The sequence below is a fragment of the Pelophylax lessonae genome (genome assembly GCF_965119305.1).
Source record: "Pelophylax lessonae genome assembly, chromosome: 8".
NCBI classification, from domain to species: domain Eukaryota; kingdom Metazoa; phylum Chordata; class Amphibia; order Anura; family Ranidae; genus Pelophylax; species Pelophylax lessonae.
Window position 1 is genome coordinate 175,150,505 of NC_138775.1, and position 16,802 is coordinate 175,167,306.

The window sequence follows — 16,802 nt, forward strand, 5'->3', positions numbered from 1 at the left end:
AAGCCAAAGGCTTAAGGGCCAGGGCGAAGAAACTCGAAGATAGGGGACACTCTAACAATTGCGGCAATAACTCACATGTGTGGTTTGAACACTGTTTACATATGTGGGCGGGGCTTCCGTATGCGTTCGCTCCTGCGCGCGAGCTAACGGGGACAGGGCGCTTTAATTTTTTTTTTCTATTTATTTTATTTAATATTTTTACAGTTTAAAAAAAAAAAAAGTGATCATTTTTATTCCTATTACAAGGAATGTAAACATTCATTGTAATAGAAATAGGCATGACGGGACCTTTTTATTGTGAGATCTGGGGTCAAAAAGACCTCACAACTTCACAAGTACACTAAAAAAAAAAATGGTTAAAAAAAAATTGACACTTTAAGCCGGTTGCTAGTCAATGACGTTTGATGTCGCTCTGGTCCTCCAAGACCATAGAGTCGAGTGTGGGCCATCTTGCCCTCACTCGACTTCCTGTCTAAGAGGATCTGGGACCGGTGTAACGTGAGAAAAACCTACCCTTGTCACTTCCGGCCAGGAACAGCTGAGCAGCGCAGCAGTGCGCATGCTCCCAGCCCCGGATACGTAATGGGGAGCAGACTACTGCGCATGCGCACTAGTATGAAATTATTACTGTGTTCCGTGAAAAAAACCTACCCACTCGGCTGCAATACGAGTCATCTCCGCTCCTGTCCCTGTGACTTCCCTCAACTCGGCTAGTAAATATAAAAGCGGCTGGCGGCTCCGTGATTTATCTTTTCATACACCCGCCGCCGCTTTTATATTTACTAGCCGAGATGAGGGAAGTGACAGGGATAGGAGTGGAGATCACTCGTATTGCAGCACAGCTGTTTTAATGTAAACGCCGCATTACACACAGTGCCGTGCAACCGGAAGTGACGAGGGTAGGTTTTTCTCACGGGTAGGTAATTCTCACGGAACACCGGATCGGTTTCCTCGCTGTCGGCGGGTCCGGTAAGCTGGGAAAAGGATCGGGACGCGGCGGGAGGGGGGGGGCACCTCTTCCGCCACACCGTAAATGTGATCCCGCAGCAAATCCGCCACTGGGACCACCCTTACCTGAAAGCCCTCCATTTTTAAAAATACCGGGGTTATGGCAGCTATCTGCTGCCATAACCCCAGTATTTAGCGCCAAAAGACGAACGTACATCGATGGGCGGTCGATAAGTGGTTAAGTTAGTCACCTGCGACTAGCACATTAGAAACCCCATATTGTATCACTTGTTGCATTATAAAATATAGTAAGGCAGTATCCACCTGGGGTGGAAGTTAAAGACACACAATGACAAATTCAACATTAAATATTGAGGCATGGCCATTGAGTATTACAAATCTGCCCCCCGGGTCAGTTTGAACTCCCATAAGGGGAAACTGTAGAGATCAATGGACAAGGACACTCACCCCCTTAGCATAAGTGGAATAGGTGGTATGATAATGCTCACGCATGAAGCCAAAAAGAAAGGGAAAAAAAACACATCAGAAAAAACGTTTAAAATTCAGAAAGCTTCATGTGCATCCAATAACAGTTACAAACACATTAACCACTTTACCACTAGCCACTGTGCTGCTACTGCAGCAATGTGGCTCGTTATCGTCCAGCGACGTAGACCTACGTCACTGGACTCCTCCCCCTGTAGGCGGCGCTCCCACTGTTTTCATTCACAGCGGGAGTCGGGCCAGGGGAGGAGCGGCGGCGATCGCCGCTGCTCTGCCCCGATCGTCGGGGAATCCAGTTTGGAGATCCGCCCGCTTGTGTAAACAGAGCGAGCGGATCTAAGTGACAGGGAGTGACAGATCGGAGTGTTCAGCATAGCTGAACATCCAATCTGTCCCTGACTCACTCAGTCACCTCCCCCCCACACGTTAGTAAGCACCAGGCATACATTAACCCCTCCCTCTCCAATAAAATTAACCCCTTCCCTGCCAGTGTCATTTTTACAGTAACAGTGCATATTTATAGCACTGATTACTGCAGTAATGTCACTGGTACCCCCAAAAGTGTCAATGTCAGTCAAGGGTCCGATCTGTCCGCCGCAATGTCGCAGTCCCGCATAAAAAAAATCGCAGATCGCTGCCATAACTCGTTAAAAAAAAAAACACCAAAAATGACAGAAATCTTTCCCTTAGTTAGTAAACGCAATAACTTTTGCGCAAACCAATCAAAATACGCTTATTGTGATTTTTTTTTTTACCAAACATGGGTAGCAGAAAACAAATTGGCCAAAAATTTTAAAAAAAATTGGTTTTTACATCTTTTTTGGGGGGAATTTCATATAAAAAAATGTTAAAAATATTGTTATTTTTTCAAAATAAACGCTCTTTTTTTGTTTATAGCGCAAAAAGTAAAAATCGCACAGGTGATCAAATACCACCAAAAGAAAGCTCTGTTTGTGGGAAAAAAAAGGACGTAAATTTCGTTTGGGTATGGCGTCGCATGACCGCGCAATTGTCAGTTAAATTCGTACAGCGCCGAATCGCAAAAAGTGGCCCAGACGTAAGACAGCAAAATGCTCTAGTGGTAAAGTGGTTAAAATAAAAAATGGGGTAAGAAAGAGATCCCTTTTTATATAATCTGTGATCCCAAATACGAGATGCTGGAGCAGTACACATACTAAGGATTCACTGAATTACCTGAACAAGTCAGGAGCACGTTCTTAAACAGTCAAATGGCATGTATGGGCCACATGGCTGAGGTAAACTTGGCATCTACATAGTGCATGAGCCACATACAAAAAATAAACCAAGTATTAAGAAAAATTAAAAATCGTAGGTAATAACAAAACAGAGAATTCAAGTAGGACCTCTAAATCCTAAAGGCTATGAATATAGCTTAGAGAAGCAAAAGAGACGTCACCACATAGCTGACTTCAATATGAGGAGGCAAAGTTTCTAGCCAGCTGGCTGCATCCAGAGTGTAATCAGGGAACAGCAGCAGCTTAGCATTTTGATGGTGCAGATCCTCGGTGCCTCGGGCTGCCGACAACGCTACATCATGATCCCGTAAATTCATTAGCCTTAACTGGACGGCCTCGATCTTATTAGTCCGCACCGCTTGACACGACGTAATAGCCACCATGACCTCGGTATGCCCGGCGGTGAGGAGTCGGGCGTCTCCACAGGGTCAGTCTTCAAAGCCATATTGGAATGGCCCGCGGGAGACTCTGCCGAGAAAAGGCCCAGGACTCACCCACTCGGTGGGAAATTAAGCTTCTATTAAGGCATACAGAGCTAGAGTAGTGTTGTTGCAGAGCGAAAGGGGGCCCAAATAAATGAAGGATTCAGGTTATCTCCAGCAGAGCTTCGGGAAACATATCTCCTCAGTCGGCCATCTTGGACATGCCCCCAGCTGTTGTACTTTTCATTTTAGTTAACACACTGACTTCTTTAAAACCCCTCTATTGTGTTTTAAACAGGCACTGTTGCCAGTCTACTCATTTCAACAATCAGAACATTTTCTGATAAAATTTTGTGAATTTAACATCCATGCATGTTATCTACCTGTTACAGGCCCCCTTTTGTAGACATCCAAAAGCCCTGAGAATGTTCCTGGGTGCCGCCATCTGGAACATGATGTGGACAGCCCCAGCTGACTCAGAGCTGTCATTCAACTAACTCTTGTATTCCCTTTCACTTCTCCCCCAACAGCTACATAAAGGGTTATCTAGGGAGTTAGAGGAGCTGGGCCAGCATAGAAAGTAATTAGACACTCCCAGAATGGAAGAGGGCTATGAGAGTAACGAGGAAAGTAGCTGTTCTAAGAAATTGTTTCTCTGGAGTAGTCAAACTAGCCAGTACAAAGGCACATTACATAATAAGTAACAAGTAAGCAATTAAAAATACCCCCTACAGGAGTGGGACACTAGGCAGGAAAAAACGCTACCACGCCAATGGGACAGTCCCAGGGGATACTCCCACTTCCTGCTATAGGCACCCAGTTTTTTTTTCTCTATCGCTCATTGACAGACGTAGTCCTCGGTGATACAGCACCTTCGGGTTTATTTTGCCTCCACAGGAGTAGGACTAGACAGGAAATAAAAATGCTCTGGCCACACCTTAGGGGCAGTCCCAGAGGGTATATCCTCTCTCTCTCTGCCTCAGCAACTCAGTTTTTTTCTGTCTAGTCAGGAGTAAGGACCTAGATACCTTGCTGGGATCTTCGGTCCTGGCAGGATTTTTTTCTTAGAAAAGATTTTTTAGACAGCTTTTTTTCTCCAGTGTTCCTGTGAGATCTTCAAGCAAGAAAGCTGAACTGGGCGACGGGCGGGATGTTGAGATCCAGTGGTCACCCAGTTCAGCCTACGAGCACGTGCAGGCCATAGCTCCGCGCTGGGTCGGCCGCGACATAGTCCCACTGGAGGGACTGACCCTGCGAGTTAAACATCTCGCTGAAACGCCAAGGACCATGAGTCACGGCGTCCGTATTGGTCGACAGCCCTCCAACTTCGGTGGAGAGGGGTACTGTCAGGAGTTGGCACCCGCCTGGTTCCGGTATGGTGAGTAGTATGTTCCCCTTTTCCCCCTGACGGGTCTTGTGGTGAACGCGGGCCCCTCTCTGTAATGGTAAGGATGGGTTCCCCTCTATCCTATAACAGGTCACAGATCCCCCTAATTGAGTGTGATTTTTGTTAACAAAAAGCCAGCAGGCTTGGTTTGGGAGTTGACAATCTAATTACAAAAGTATGTTGAAATGATTGTAATATGTGGCAGCACTGGAAGCTTACTGTGTTACTAGAAGTATCCTACCTGTCAGAAGTCACAGGACAGGTATGCGGCTTGCCAGGTCATTCCTCCAGTTGAAGCAGGTCTCCCGACGGCCATGCAGTTCCGCCAGGGTTCGGTACCGCCGATCAAGCTGATCTCCATGAGAGAGAGGTTTTGCAATGCCTAGTTACTCTGCAGGACGCCGCTATGCTGTACAAAACCGCCGTAGATCGCACGAGGCCGCCATTTTGGCGTAGCCTCGTGTCTGCAGCATGGGGGCGGCCATGTTTGAGGTGACTCCAACACCTCGTGGAGCTAGGGGAGGCGCCGGAAGGCGTGCAGAGGGGCGGAGCCGCCTCCTTTCTTCCTGGGCAGCCAGCCAGCCAAAAGACTTCCTGTTTGTGGACACAGCGCTGTAACCTGTTGCAGTGAACTCTGAGCATCAAGTGGTGAGCCTGGGGGTCTATCTCTCTCTCTCTCTCGCTCGATAGGGATCCCTAGCAGGTAACACTGAGGGGCTTTTGTGGCGCTGGGGGTCTGAAAAAAAAAAAAAAAAAGTTTTTTACTTAAGTTTGGATTGTATTTTCCGGGTAGTTACTGGAATAATCATGGACCCTGCCACACAAGTACCCCCACCTGTTTCCCTCGAGGGGGCCACGGGACCCGCCGGTGCACAGAGTATGGATGCATTTACAGCAGTTTTGGAGTCTATGGTGGCTCGGGTGGAGGCGGCCTGTCAGGGACGGGGGTCAAGAAAGCGACCCCCGCCTACCCCTATATTATCTGACACCTCTGACTCAGATTCAGAGACGGTCACTGCAGCTGCAGGTCCCTCTGCAAGGGCTGTTATCTCAGGTAAAGCTCCCTCAGACAGTGAGGAGGACGTTCATTCTTCCGCCATAATTCAGGAAGAAGCATTGGTGGACGCACTAGTTGTGGCGGTGCGGGAAACCTTAAGACTTGAGGTTTTACCGGCAGAGGCAACTGAAACAGAGATTCCCTTTGGTACTAACAAGCCCATCAAAACGGTGAAGGTTTTTCCTGTACCCAAGTGTTTTGGTAATAAAATTAAAGGAGAATGGGAGCATTCTAAGCGTACCTTTACTATTTCCAAGCGTATTGCTAGACGCTATCCGTTTGAGGAATCCCTCATTAAGAAATGGACGGTACCACCAGTGGTGGATCCACCTATTTCCAGGCTGAATAAAGCCACGGTTATCCCAGTGGAGGACACTTCGTCCTTTAAGGATCCGGTGGATCGAAAGATGGAAGCAGAGTCCCGCACTATTTTCTCCCTGATAGGGTCAGCATTTAGACCAGTAATTGTTATTGGTCTAGTTTCCCAGACACTAACGGAATGGGCGAGATTGGTACGCCAAGACCTTAGGGGAAAAGATATTCCCCAGGGAACATCTGATTTGATGGAACAGATTATACAAGGGCTACAGTTTGTCTGTGACGCAGCCTTGGATGCTACCCCCCTATTAGGGCATGCATCTATGTCAGCGGTAATCCTCAGACGTGTGCTGTGGTTAAAATGCTGGTCAGCTGACCTAGGTTCCAAAAAGACCTTGACGAATCTCCCTTTTCAGGTGAATCGCCTATTTGGGGCCACCCTAGATGAAATCATTAAAGATGCCACTGGGGGCAAGAGCACTTTCTTGCCACAGGCTGCTAAAGCTAAGGGACCTCGCAACAAGCGAGGACCTTTCTTTACCGCCCATAAAGGGTTCGCACGCCCGGCTGGAACAAGCGGGAAAGGCAAGACTCCTCCAGGAGGGTTCAAGAAAGGCTGGTCGGACAAACAGAGAACCGACTCAGCCAAACCCGAAGCAAAGGATTACACAGCCTGAAGGTGCGCCCCCACCCGGTTTGAGGGTGGGGGGACGTTTTCACCGGTATTCAGGACATTAGATCGAGCATCGACTACTACTACCGGTGCGATTCTTCCCTTCCAACATTTAAGTGCTACAGGGAGCGGTAGTCACCGTTCCCTGAACAGATCTTTTTCTTTACCTTTTCCTAAGATTAGTCTCAATTCCCCACAGGAATCGGATCTGGTTGACCAGACAGACCAAGAAGCCTCTAGCCGGGTGACTTCGGTCCCTGAGATTCAACCAGGAGAGATCACCGTTCCTGATAGGAATCAGGTGTCGGATAAATGTGTGGGAACAGAGAACGACCAAACTTTCTCGGATGGTCGGGGCCAGATAGCTCAAGGGACGCCTGGTTCAAATCCCGTCAGTGCCAGTGGTCCTAGAAATTCTAGGCTGGCCTCGCCAAGCCGGCCTGGCCGACTTGGACTTGCTAGTCGCGGACGTTCCGTGGGAACTGCGTCTCAGGGAGTATCTGCGGTCTCGAGGACCAATCTACCATTGTGCTTTACAGTCGCTGGTTTTAATGGCCTGGCCATTGAGACCCAAGTACTGAAGGACAGAGGGTTGTCAGCTTCAGTCATTCCTACCCTTATTAAAGCAAGGAAAGCGACTTCCAGCAGAGTCTATTATCGCACATGGAAGACTTATATCGCGTGGTGCTAATCTTTAGGATTTCCTCCACGTACCTATTCGGTGACTCGAATATTGGCTTTTTTTCAGAAAGGGGTTGAGCAGAAGCTAGCCTTGAGCACCATCAAGGGTCAAGTTTCAGCATTAGCAATCTTCTTTCAGAAACCTTGGTGCGGAATTTCATCCAGGGGGTGCGGCACCTGGCTCCACCAGTCCGCGCGCTCTTACCGCCCTGGGATCTTAATTTGGTTTTGTCGGTTCTACAGAAACCTCCTTTTGAAAACATCAGGGAGATTCCCTTGCTTACTTTATCCCAGAAGGTGGCCTTCTTGGTGGCTATCACTTCTGCACGCAGGGTGTCAGAACTGGCTGCTTTATCATGCCAGTCCCCATACTTAGTGATTCATAGGGATAAGGTAGTGCTTCATCCTAAGCCATCCTTTCTTCCAAAGGTGGTTTCAGATTTTCATCTGAATGAAGATATTGTACTACCTTCCTTGTGTCCTCAGCCCAATCATCATCGGGAACATGCGTTGCATTCCTTGGATGTGGTTCGGGCAATCAGGGTATACCTGAAAGCTACGGAATCGTTCCGTAAGACGGATTCACTTTTTGTGATCACGGATGGCCCCAGAAAGGGGTTGCCTGCATCTGCCGCGACTATTGCCAAATGGATTAGACAGACGGTGGTACAGGCTTATTCTATTAAGGGTCAGAGTCCTCCGTTCCCTGTTAGGGCGCACTCCACTCGAGCGCTCAGTACTTCCTGGGCCTTTCGCCATCAGGCGTCAGTGGTCCAGGTATGTAAGGCGGCCACCTGGTCGTCGGTACATACCTTTTTACAAAATTTTATAAAATTGATGTGATGGCATCGGCGGATGCCTCATTTGGCCGCAAGGTTTTGCAGGCCGCTATTTGAGGAGACCGGTGGTCTACCTCGAGGGTTTTTTTCTGTTTGAAAATTTTTTTTGTTGAGTCTCATCATTAAGGATGAGCATTGTAAACTTCTAGTTGGCACCGGTTGGGCCTTCTAGATTTGGATTTGATTTCCATTTTCCCACCCCTCATTTGGGATACTGCTCTGGGACTTCCCGAAGGTACTGTATCACCGAGGACTACGTCTGTCAATGAGCGATAGAGAAAAATGGATTTTTGTAAAATCTTACCGTAAAATCCTTTTCTCTTAGCTCATTGACAGACGTAGTACCCGCCCCTCTGTTTTTTTTAGTTGGGTTGGGTTAAATTCTCTAAACACTGCTTTTGTGACATAATTGAGTTGCTGAGGCAGAGAGAGAGAGAGAGGATATACCCTCGGGGACTGCCCCTAAGGTGTGGCCAGTGCATTTTTATTTCCTGTCTAGTCCTACTCCTGTGGAGGCAACATAAACCCGAAGGTGCTGTATCACCGAGGACTACGTCTGTCAATGAGCTAAGAGAAAAGGATTTTACGGTAAGATTTTACAAAAATCCATTTTTTCTGCCTAGTCAGAGTAAGGACCTTGTGCCTTGCTGGGATCTCTGGTCCTAGCAATATTGTCTTTTTTTTTTTTTAAACTGATTTTTTTTTTCCTCTCCTTGTTCTTTTCTGTTTCTGTGGAAACTACAATCAACTGCTGGACTGGGCGACGGACTGGATATTCTAGATCCTTATGGTCTCCCAAGTCCAGCCAGTGAGCGTGACCTGACCTCCGCTTTGTGCTAGGTCGGCCGCAACATAGCCCCACTGGACAGGGGCTGGCCAGCAAGTTAAACATCTCGCTAGGACCCATAGACCTGGTCACGACCTGAGTCGCAGCATGCCTCTTGCCTTCAGCACCCCCATTCCGATGGTGCAGTGGTCTGTCTGGAGTGGTGCCCACCGGGTTTCCATGGTGTGGTAAGTAGTGTCCCCCCTTCCACTGATGGCCTTTTGGGAATGAACGTGGGCCCCTCCCTGGGACGGTCGGACCCCTTGGTTCTCTTCCTTCCCACATAGCATCCTTCCTCATTTATCGGGGTACCTCTGTGGCCCACCCCACCATTTATCCACACTTAGCTCCCCCTCCCCCAGAGGTGGCCATACATGTAATGTCTGTGTGGGGGTGGTCCTGGTGTGGGGGGGTCCTGCCAGGGCCCCTCCTTACTGCCCTTTCGTTTCTGGGGGTCCTGGGCACCGCGTGTAGCCACCATTTTGTTCTGAATGACTGCTGTATATATCGGCAGCCATGTTTCTGTAGTCCGGTGGCAATTTTCTTGTAGTTTCCCATTGCTATAAAGCCGCGGCCATGTTTTTGCAGCATAAGGGGTGGGGATTCGGCGGTGGACCTCTAGTGTTCTTTCCTGAACCTTCTCTTTCTCTCTCATCACCGCACGGCATGCAGCTTTGGTGCTCTGCTCTGTACCTGAGTTGGTGGTGGTGAGTCCCTGTGGGTGCAAAACGGCCTCCCTCTTTCTGCTATAGCAGGAACTTGGTGCGCTGGGACTTTATTTTATTTTATTTTTTTAGCAGTATTTTTTCCTTTTTTTGCTGGTGGTCCCGGGGTTAACCCATGGAGTCCCTGGAGCATGTCTCCCCGCCTGACCCCCTCTCAGGGGCTGCGGGGCCCTCTGGGTCCCAGTCTTCTTTGTCTGCTATGATGGCGGTCCTAGAGTCACTAGTGTCCAAGGTAGATATGGTCCTGCAAAACAGGATGGGCAAAAAGCGTCCCCCGCCATCACCTGCATCCTCTGTCACCTCAGATTCTGAGGTTGACCTGGCCGACGCGGACGCGAGTCTCCCTACTGGGTCTGCGTCCAGGCACCCTGAGTGCTTTGATAGTGACAATGATTCGTCTTCCACTATGGTCGCACACGAAAAGGCGCTAGTGGATGCACTGATCGTATCAGTGCTTGAAACATTTAAAATGAAGGATGCAGCTGCCGGTACATTTTGGTACCTGCAGATCCTCAAAGATGACAAAGGTTTTCCCCATTCCCGCCTATGTTGACAAAATTGTCGAGTCAGTGGGGTTTCCCTAAACGCTCTGTCAGGGTGCCTAAGCATTTCTCTAAAAGGTATCCCTTTGAAGAGTCCCTGGAAAAAAAAAACTAACCGTACCGCCTATGGTGGATTCTCTGGTTTCCAGGTTAAATAAAGCCACCCTTCTCCCGGTGCAGGACTCTGTCTTTTAAAGACCCTTTTGACAAGAGAGCTAAATCTCTGGTCCAACACCTTTTTACAATGGCCGCTTCCATCCGTAGACCAGTGTTTACCATAACTTTGGTTTCCCAGACCTTCACGGAATAGGCAAAGCTTATGGGCCAGGATTTGGAAGGGGAACAGATTCCCCCCAACCTCGTGGAGCTGGCGGCTCAGTTGATCCAGGGATTGCTGTTTATCTGTGATGTCTCTCTGGATGCGGCTCCCTTAGTCTGCAGGGTATCTGTAACAGCGGTGATCCTTGGGCGCATGAAATGGCTCAAATACTGGTCTATGGACCAGGTTTCCAAGAAGGTCCTGTCTGATCTCCCTTTTGTAGGAGATTGCCTGTTCGGAGGTCCCATGGATGAGATCATTAAGGGGCTCACAGGGGGAAGGTTACTCTTCTCCTGCAGGCTACCAGGAGCAAGTAGTTCTGTCGCAAACGTGGCCCTTTCGTCTCTGCAAACAAGCGGCCCTTTCATTCCTCAGGATTTCAGGAAAAGGGATCATCGAAACTAATTTGAACCCCCTCTGGAGGTTCAAAGAGGCCGTGGTGTGGTAAGCTGAGGGCGGGTCCCTCCAGACCCACAGATAAGCCCTCTTCTGCCTGACGGGACACCCCCACCCGTATCTGGGGTGGGGGGGGGGCGACTTTGCTTCTTTAAGGACCCGTGGACCTCCTTGATTCAAGACAGGTAGGTCCATGAGCTAATTCGGTCTGGTTATAAGATCGAGCTTCAGTCTTCGCCTCCAGCAAGGTTCTTTCCTTCCAACGTGCGTTTGTCGCCAGATCGCCTGCGAGGTCTCCTCGGAGCGGTGCAAGATCTTACAACGGGTCATTGTACCGCTTCAAGAATCTGAACACTTTCAAAACCTATTTGCTGTGTCCAGGAAGGAAGGCAAAGTTCATCCAATCCTGGACCTCGAGAACTTGACTTCTTTGTGCTGGTACAAAAATTCTGGATGGAATCCATTTGCACGGTAGTGGCATTCCTTCATCAAGGGGATCTCCTGGCCTCTATCGATATCAAGGATGCTTACCTTTATATCCCAATATATATCGGGCATCAGCGCTTTCTTCTCTTTGCCGTGGGCACGGAGCACTATCAATTTGTGGCGTTACCCTTTGGGCTCACCTCAGCTCCTCAGGTGTTCACAAAAGTTTTGGCTCCAGTGTTAACATTGCTGCGGCAGAGAGGGATTGCGGTACTGGGATACCTGGACGATCTCCTTCTGCGTGCAGAGTCTCCGATTTGTCGTAAGACAACCTGAACATTACTGTGCGAACCTTGCAAGAGTTTGGATGGGAACTAAATTTCCAAAAATCTTCTCTAGTTCCATCCACCAAGTTGGACTACCTGGGTCTGACCCTGGATTTGGCCTCAGCCCGGGTGTTTTTTCCAGGGGAGAAACTGCAAAAGCTGCAGGATGCGATTTGGCTCATGTTGTCCAACAGTTGCATGCGAGTTCTGGGCCTGATGGTGTCTACCTTCGAGGCGGTTCTGTTTGCACAGTTCCACACGCGACCTTTGCAGAGAGATTCTTGCCAAGTGGGACAAGAATCCACAGTCTTTGGACAATCTGATTCTGTTGAGCTAGGGCACGAGGGGGTCCCCAATTTGGTGGGTTTGCTCTCCGGTGCTTCGTCAGGGAAAATCCTTCCTTCCCCTATACTGGACAGTAGTCACCACGGATGCCAGCCTGTCCAGATGGGGAAGACGTCTATGGCACGGTTTGTGCTCAGGGGGTTTAGTCTCTGGAGGAGTCCAGACTTCAGATCAATTTACTGGAACTTTGGGCGATCAGACTGTCTGGCTCATTGGACGGACCATCTTCAGGGGTGCCTAGTGAGGATTCAATTGCACAATGCCACGGCCATGGCATATTTTAATCACCAAGGGGGCACAAAGAGTCTCCTAGCAGCTTGGAATGTAGCAGGCATTCTAAGGTGGGCAGAACGTTTCGTTCCAGCCCTCTCGACTATGCATATTCCAGGTGTAGAAAATTGGCAAGCGGATTACCACAGTCATCAGGCCTTGGACCAGGGAGAATGGTCACTTCATCCGGAGGAGTTTCATCCGTTGTGTCTCCGGTGGGGATCTCCTGAGGTGGACCTGTTGGCCGCTCGTCTCAACAGGAAGGTGCAGAGGTTTGTGGCAAGGTCTCGGGATCCTCTGCCCGACACCACAGATGCGCTGGTGGCCCACTGGGCCCAGCATCGTCTGATATATGCCTTTCCTCCTCTAAAACTTCTGCTGAGGATCGAGGCAGAAGAGATTCCGGTTATCCTAGTGGCCCCAGACTGGCCTCGCCAGTCTTGGTATGCAGATCTAGTATGGCTGGTTGCTGATGTCCCTTGGAGACTCCCTCTCAGAGAAGACCTATTGGCTCTAGAGCCGAGCTTCCATCCTGTTTAAGTCACTGGCTTTAACGGCTTGGCTGCTGAAGGATAGGGGGTTGTCAGACTCTGTGATTCCCACGCTGTTAAAAGCTAGAAAATCTACCTCTAGGAAAATTTACCATCGCGTCTGGAAATCATGCACTGCGTGGTATGAGTCTCTGGGGGTTTCCCACTTTCCTTTTCGGTGACTCGAATTTTGGCATTTCTTCAAAGAGGTGTGGAACAGCGCCTTGCCTTGGGTACCATCAAGGGCCAGGTTTTGGCCTTGGCGATTTTCTTTCGCTGTCCCTTGGCTATGCACTCTTTTGTTCACACTTTTGTTCAGGGGGTTCGCCACTTGGCTCCCCCAGTGCGGTCTCCGTTGCCTCGATGGAATCTCAACTTGGTTCTATCGGTTCTTCAGAAAACTGCCTTTCAAAAATATTTGCAAGATTCCTCTGCTTACATTGTTCCAGAAGGTAGCTTTGTTGGTGGCTATTACTTCTGCACATAGGGTGTCGGAGCTGGCAGTTTTGTCTTGTCGTTCACCTTATTTGGTGGTTCACAGAGATAAAGTGGTGCTTCACCCTTGTCAGTAGTTCCTTCTTAAGCTTGTCTCTGGTTTCCATCTGAATGAAGACATTGTGTTGCCTTCCCTGTGTCCTAAGCATGCTAAGGAGATTGCCTTCCATTCTCTGGAAGTGGTTCGGAGATCAGGGTTTACTTGGCTGCAACTGAGTCGTTTCGAATATCAGACTCACTATTTGTCCTTACGGATGGTCCTCGCAAGGGGTTGGCCGCGTCTGCCATGACTATTTCCAGATGGATCAGACAGACGGTGGTGCAGGCCTATGCAATCAAGGGTCAGGTTCCTCCTTTACCTGTTAAGGCGCTTTCTACATGGGCACTTAGTGCCTCCTGGGCCTTCCGCCATCAGGCATCAGTGATGCAGGTTTGCAAGGTGGCTACTTGGTTGTCTGTACACACTTTCACAACATTTTACAAAGTAGATGTGCTGGCATCTGCGGATGCTGCTTTTGGCTGCAAGGTTTTGCAGGCTGCTGTTGAGAGGACTAGTCCTCCGTGAGGGTGCATGTTTCAGGTGAGCTCCAGTTGTTCCTGGTTGAGCTCCATGTTACCTGTTTGGCTAGGTTTAGCCTTTTTGTCATTTTTTTTTCTGCTGTTTTTCCCATCCCTCATGTTTGACATTGCTTTGGGACATCCCAGTGGTCAAGAGGATTCTGGAGCTGTGTCTGTCAATGAACGAAAGAGTAAATTGGATTTTTGTCTTATTGTAAAATCCCTTTCTCTGATGTTCATTGATTAAAGCTGTGTCCGTCAATGAACATTAGAGAAAAAGATTTTACGGTAAGGCAAAAATCCAATTTTTCTGTGCTTCTACCTGCATTTTGTTAGGATCTCTTTAAAATGTTTGTAGGCGACACATTACGGAATAGCTGTATATTTTTCTTTTTATATTTGTTTCTTTTTAAGTTTTGTGTAACTTCATTAACCTTTACAAGTAGCAAGACCACATGATTGGTTCGAAGTTGGACCTCTGTCTCCTTTTTATATTACATTTGCTAAAAATCTGGGTGAAGGACTAAGGAGAAAATGGTACAGGCTCAAACGCAATTGATCCAGAGGGGCAGCCACATATGCTATGTGTTTGCAGGACCATCCCAGTACTAGACTTATAAAATGTTTTTCATTACCATTTTAAGTATTTTTAAAGAAACTTGTAGATAGGGCGAAAGATGTAGAATGTTCCAAAATGCCTTGGCACTAGCTAGAATCTTTAAGCCTTTATTCACACTAGCATGACTTCTCATGCGACTTTGGACATGACAAGTCACAGCTATTCTTTTCAATGCCACCAGTTCAGGCTGATGCAATTTAAGTCGCAGAGATTTTGGAAAGATGTCTGCGCTACTGGTGCAACTTTTGGTGCGACTTTGATCCATTGAGTGTAAAGTCGCATCAGTTGTGCTCCAAAGTCGCACTGGAGACATGTCAATGTGAATGGAGCCTAACACTTTTTTTATCACAGGAAAAGTGAATAGGAATTATTTGAATTTCATTTGGAAACTTTTGTCTGTTAAAGTGGAACTAAAGTCCACAGATACCGAACTTCCTTCACTGGTGCTGATATTGGTTATCAGCTTCCTCTGTGTATCCGGTCTAAAGCCATCCTGATTGTCTGGTCGGGTATGATGCAACTCCTGTATAACTCCCACGCATAGTGTACATTCTAAAGGATTGCAAACATGCTGGTCAGTTTGTTTTATTGCAGAGGAGATATAGTATGTTTCTTCTGCGATAGTTTGTCTGCAGCGCTAATAAATACTAGCAATATAAACGTGTGTGTGTGTATATATATATATATATATATATATATATACCAAGAAAGGTAAATACAAATAAATTGCAAAATGAATAAAAGTGAACATCAAATCAACAGTCCCATATGTGAAGTGAATATATGTCCGCTTGTTAAGCTAGAGTAGACATTTTCTGGGCTAGGTAAATTGACACAGACATTGGACAATTGGCACATAGCAAAGTGTTGGGGTTATGTGCCTGACAGTATCTGTTCTGGTCATAATCTTCAAGTAATTGCTGGCATACCCTTCCCCTATTCTAAATCACATCGCTAACACCTTTACGTCTGTAAATTAGCCATATGATAAGAAAAACCCTTAGTTTGGTTAATGCAAGCTTATCCTTAAAGTGGTTGTAAACACTTACATATACTCAGTTAAGTGACTAGCCTCAGATGATACACAGAGATAAAAACAAATCTTCCTACATAAGTTGAAGTGACTAGCCTCAGATGATACACAGAGATAAAAACAAATTTTCCTACATAAGTTGCAGCTGTTTATCTGCAGCCATTCAAAGTCCAGAATTCTATAACTTGTCTGAGCTGTTTTAAAAAGTCAGGAGGAGAGCCAAAGTTACAGTTTACAGAGCTCAGTGAGTAGAGCTCTGAGAGCTGATTGGAGGGAAGAGACACCCCCCCCCCCCTTCACACAGGAACAGACCAGAGGCTGTCATTCAGCCAGAGCTCCCTCCCCTGGCACCATTTTTCTCTTGGTGTCAGGAAAACTTGTCAGAAGTGACTCATGCTGATAGCAGAGGAAGGAAGCAGAAAACAGAAATGACATGTAGTGCTCCTAATTGAGACAAGTACACACTGTAGAGGGATATGCTTTGTTCATATTCCATGCCTGAGGTTTACAACCACTTGAAGCAAATGTAATTAGCTGGGACAGGAGCAAAGAAAAAAATAGAAGTTAAAAAAGATCTCTCTGGAAGAGAAACTGGTGCAGGGCTCGGCAGTCTGTATTATGTCTTCTGTCCAGCATAAAAATATAGCCGTGAAAACAGTTTTGCTGTTCTTCTCCTTAAAGATGACCATGAAACTGCTGTTTGGGCATTCAGAGTGTATCCTTTCATGTTGTATCCTTTTTAATATATGTAATTCCCAGCTAGATTAAAGAAGTAAGCTTCCTTATGATTTTAGTTACTTCTAATCATATTTCTGTTACATTTTAATGCTTCATAGTGATGTTTCTATACTGGTCTCATTCACAACATTTTCCCCTTATACATTAAACTGTAAACCTTATATAAAAAAGCAGGCATTACTGGAAGGCTTTTTCTTGCACAATTATAGCATAATGGTCTGCTAGATGTATATTGCCACACTGAAGAGCCTTTCCAAACCGCTTGCTTGAAAGACACTGGATTCCACACTTCAAATCACCAGGTGGTATCATAAAAGCCTTGGGGTCCCCGTTAATGGCAGTCCTCATGTATTGCACAGTTCAGCTGCCACTGTTCCAGATTTTATCTATAGCACGGCTTAAAATATTATTGTATATCAATTCAAATATAAATTTATTCTCAACATTTGGGTGGACAGACTTGTGTAAACGCCAAGTGGCTGCTTCTTACTTGGGGCACCATGAAAAAAAAAAAAAAAAAACTATATATTGGTTAGTTTTCATTTCTGAGCACTGAAAAAGCTGATACA

The 16,802-nt window shown here is 47.2% G+C and overlaps 1 pseudogene across 1 annotated transcript in view; it reads left to right on the forward strand.

Moving 5' to 3' along the window:
- LOC309561866 (RNA-binding region-containing protein 3-like) overlaps positions 1 to 16,523 on the forward strand; it is a 111,297-nt pseudogene extending 94,774 nt beyond the window's left edge. The window contains exon 15 of the transcript XR_014226211.1: positions 16,177 to 16,523. The product of XR_014226211.1 is annotated as an RNA-binding region-containing protein 3-like (transcript). The remainder of the gene's footprint in view (positions 1 to 16,176) is intronic.
- Positions 16,524 to 16,802: the final 279 nt, after the last annotated feature.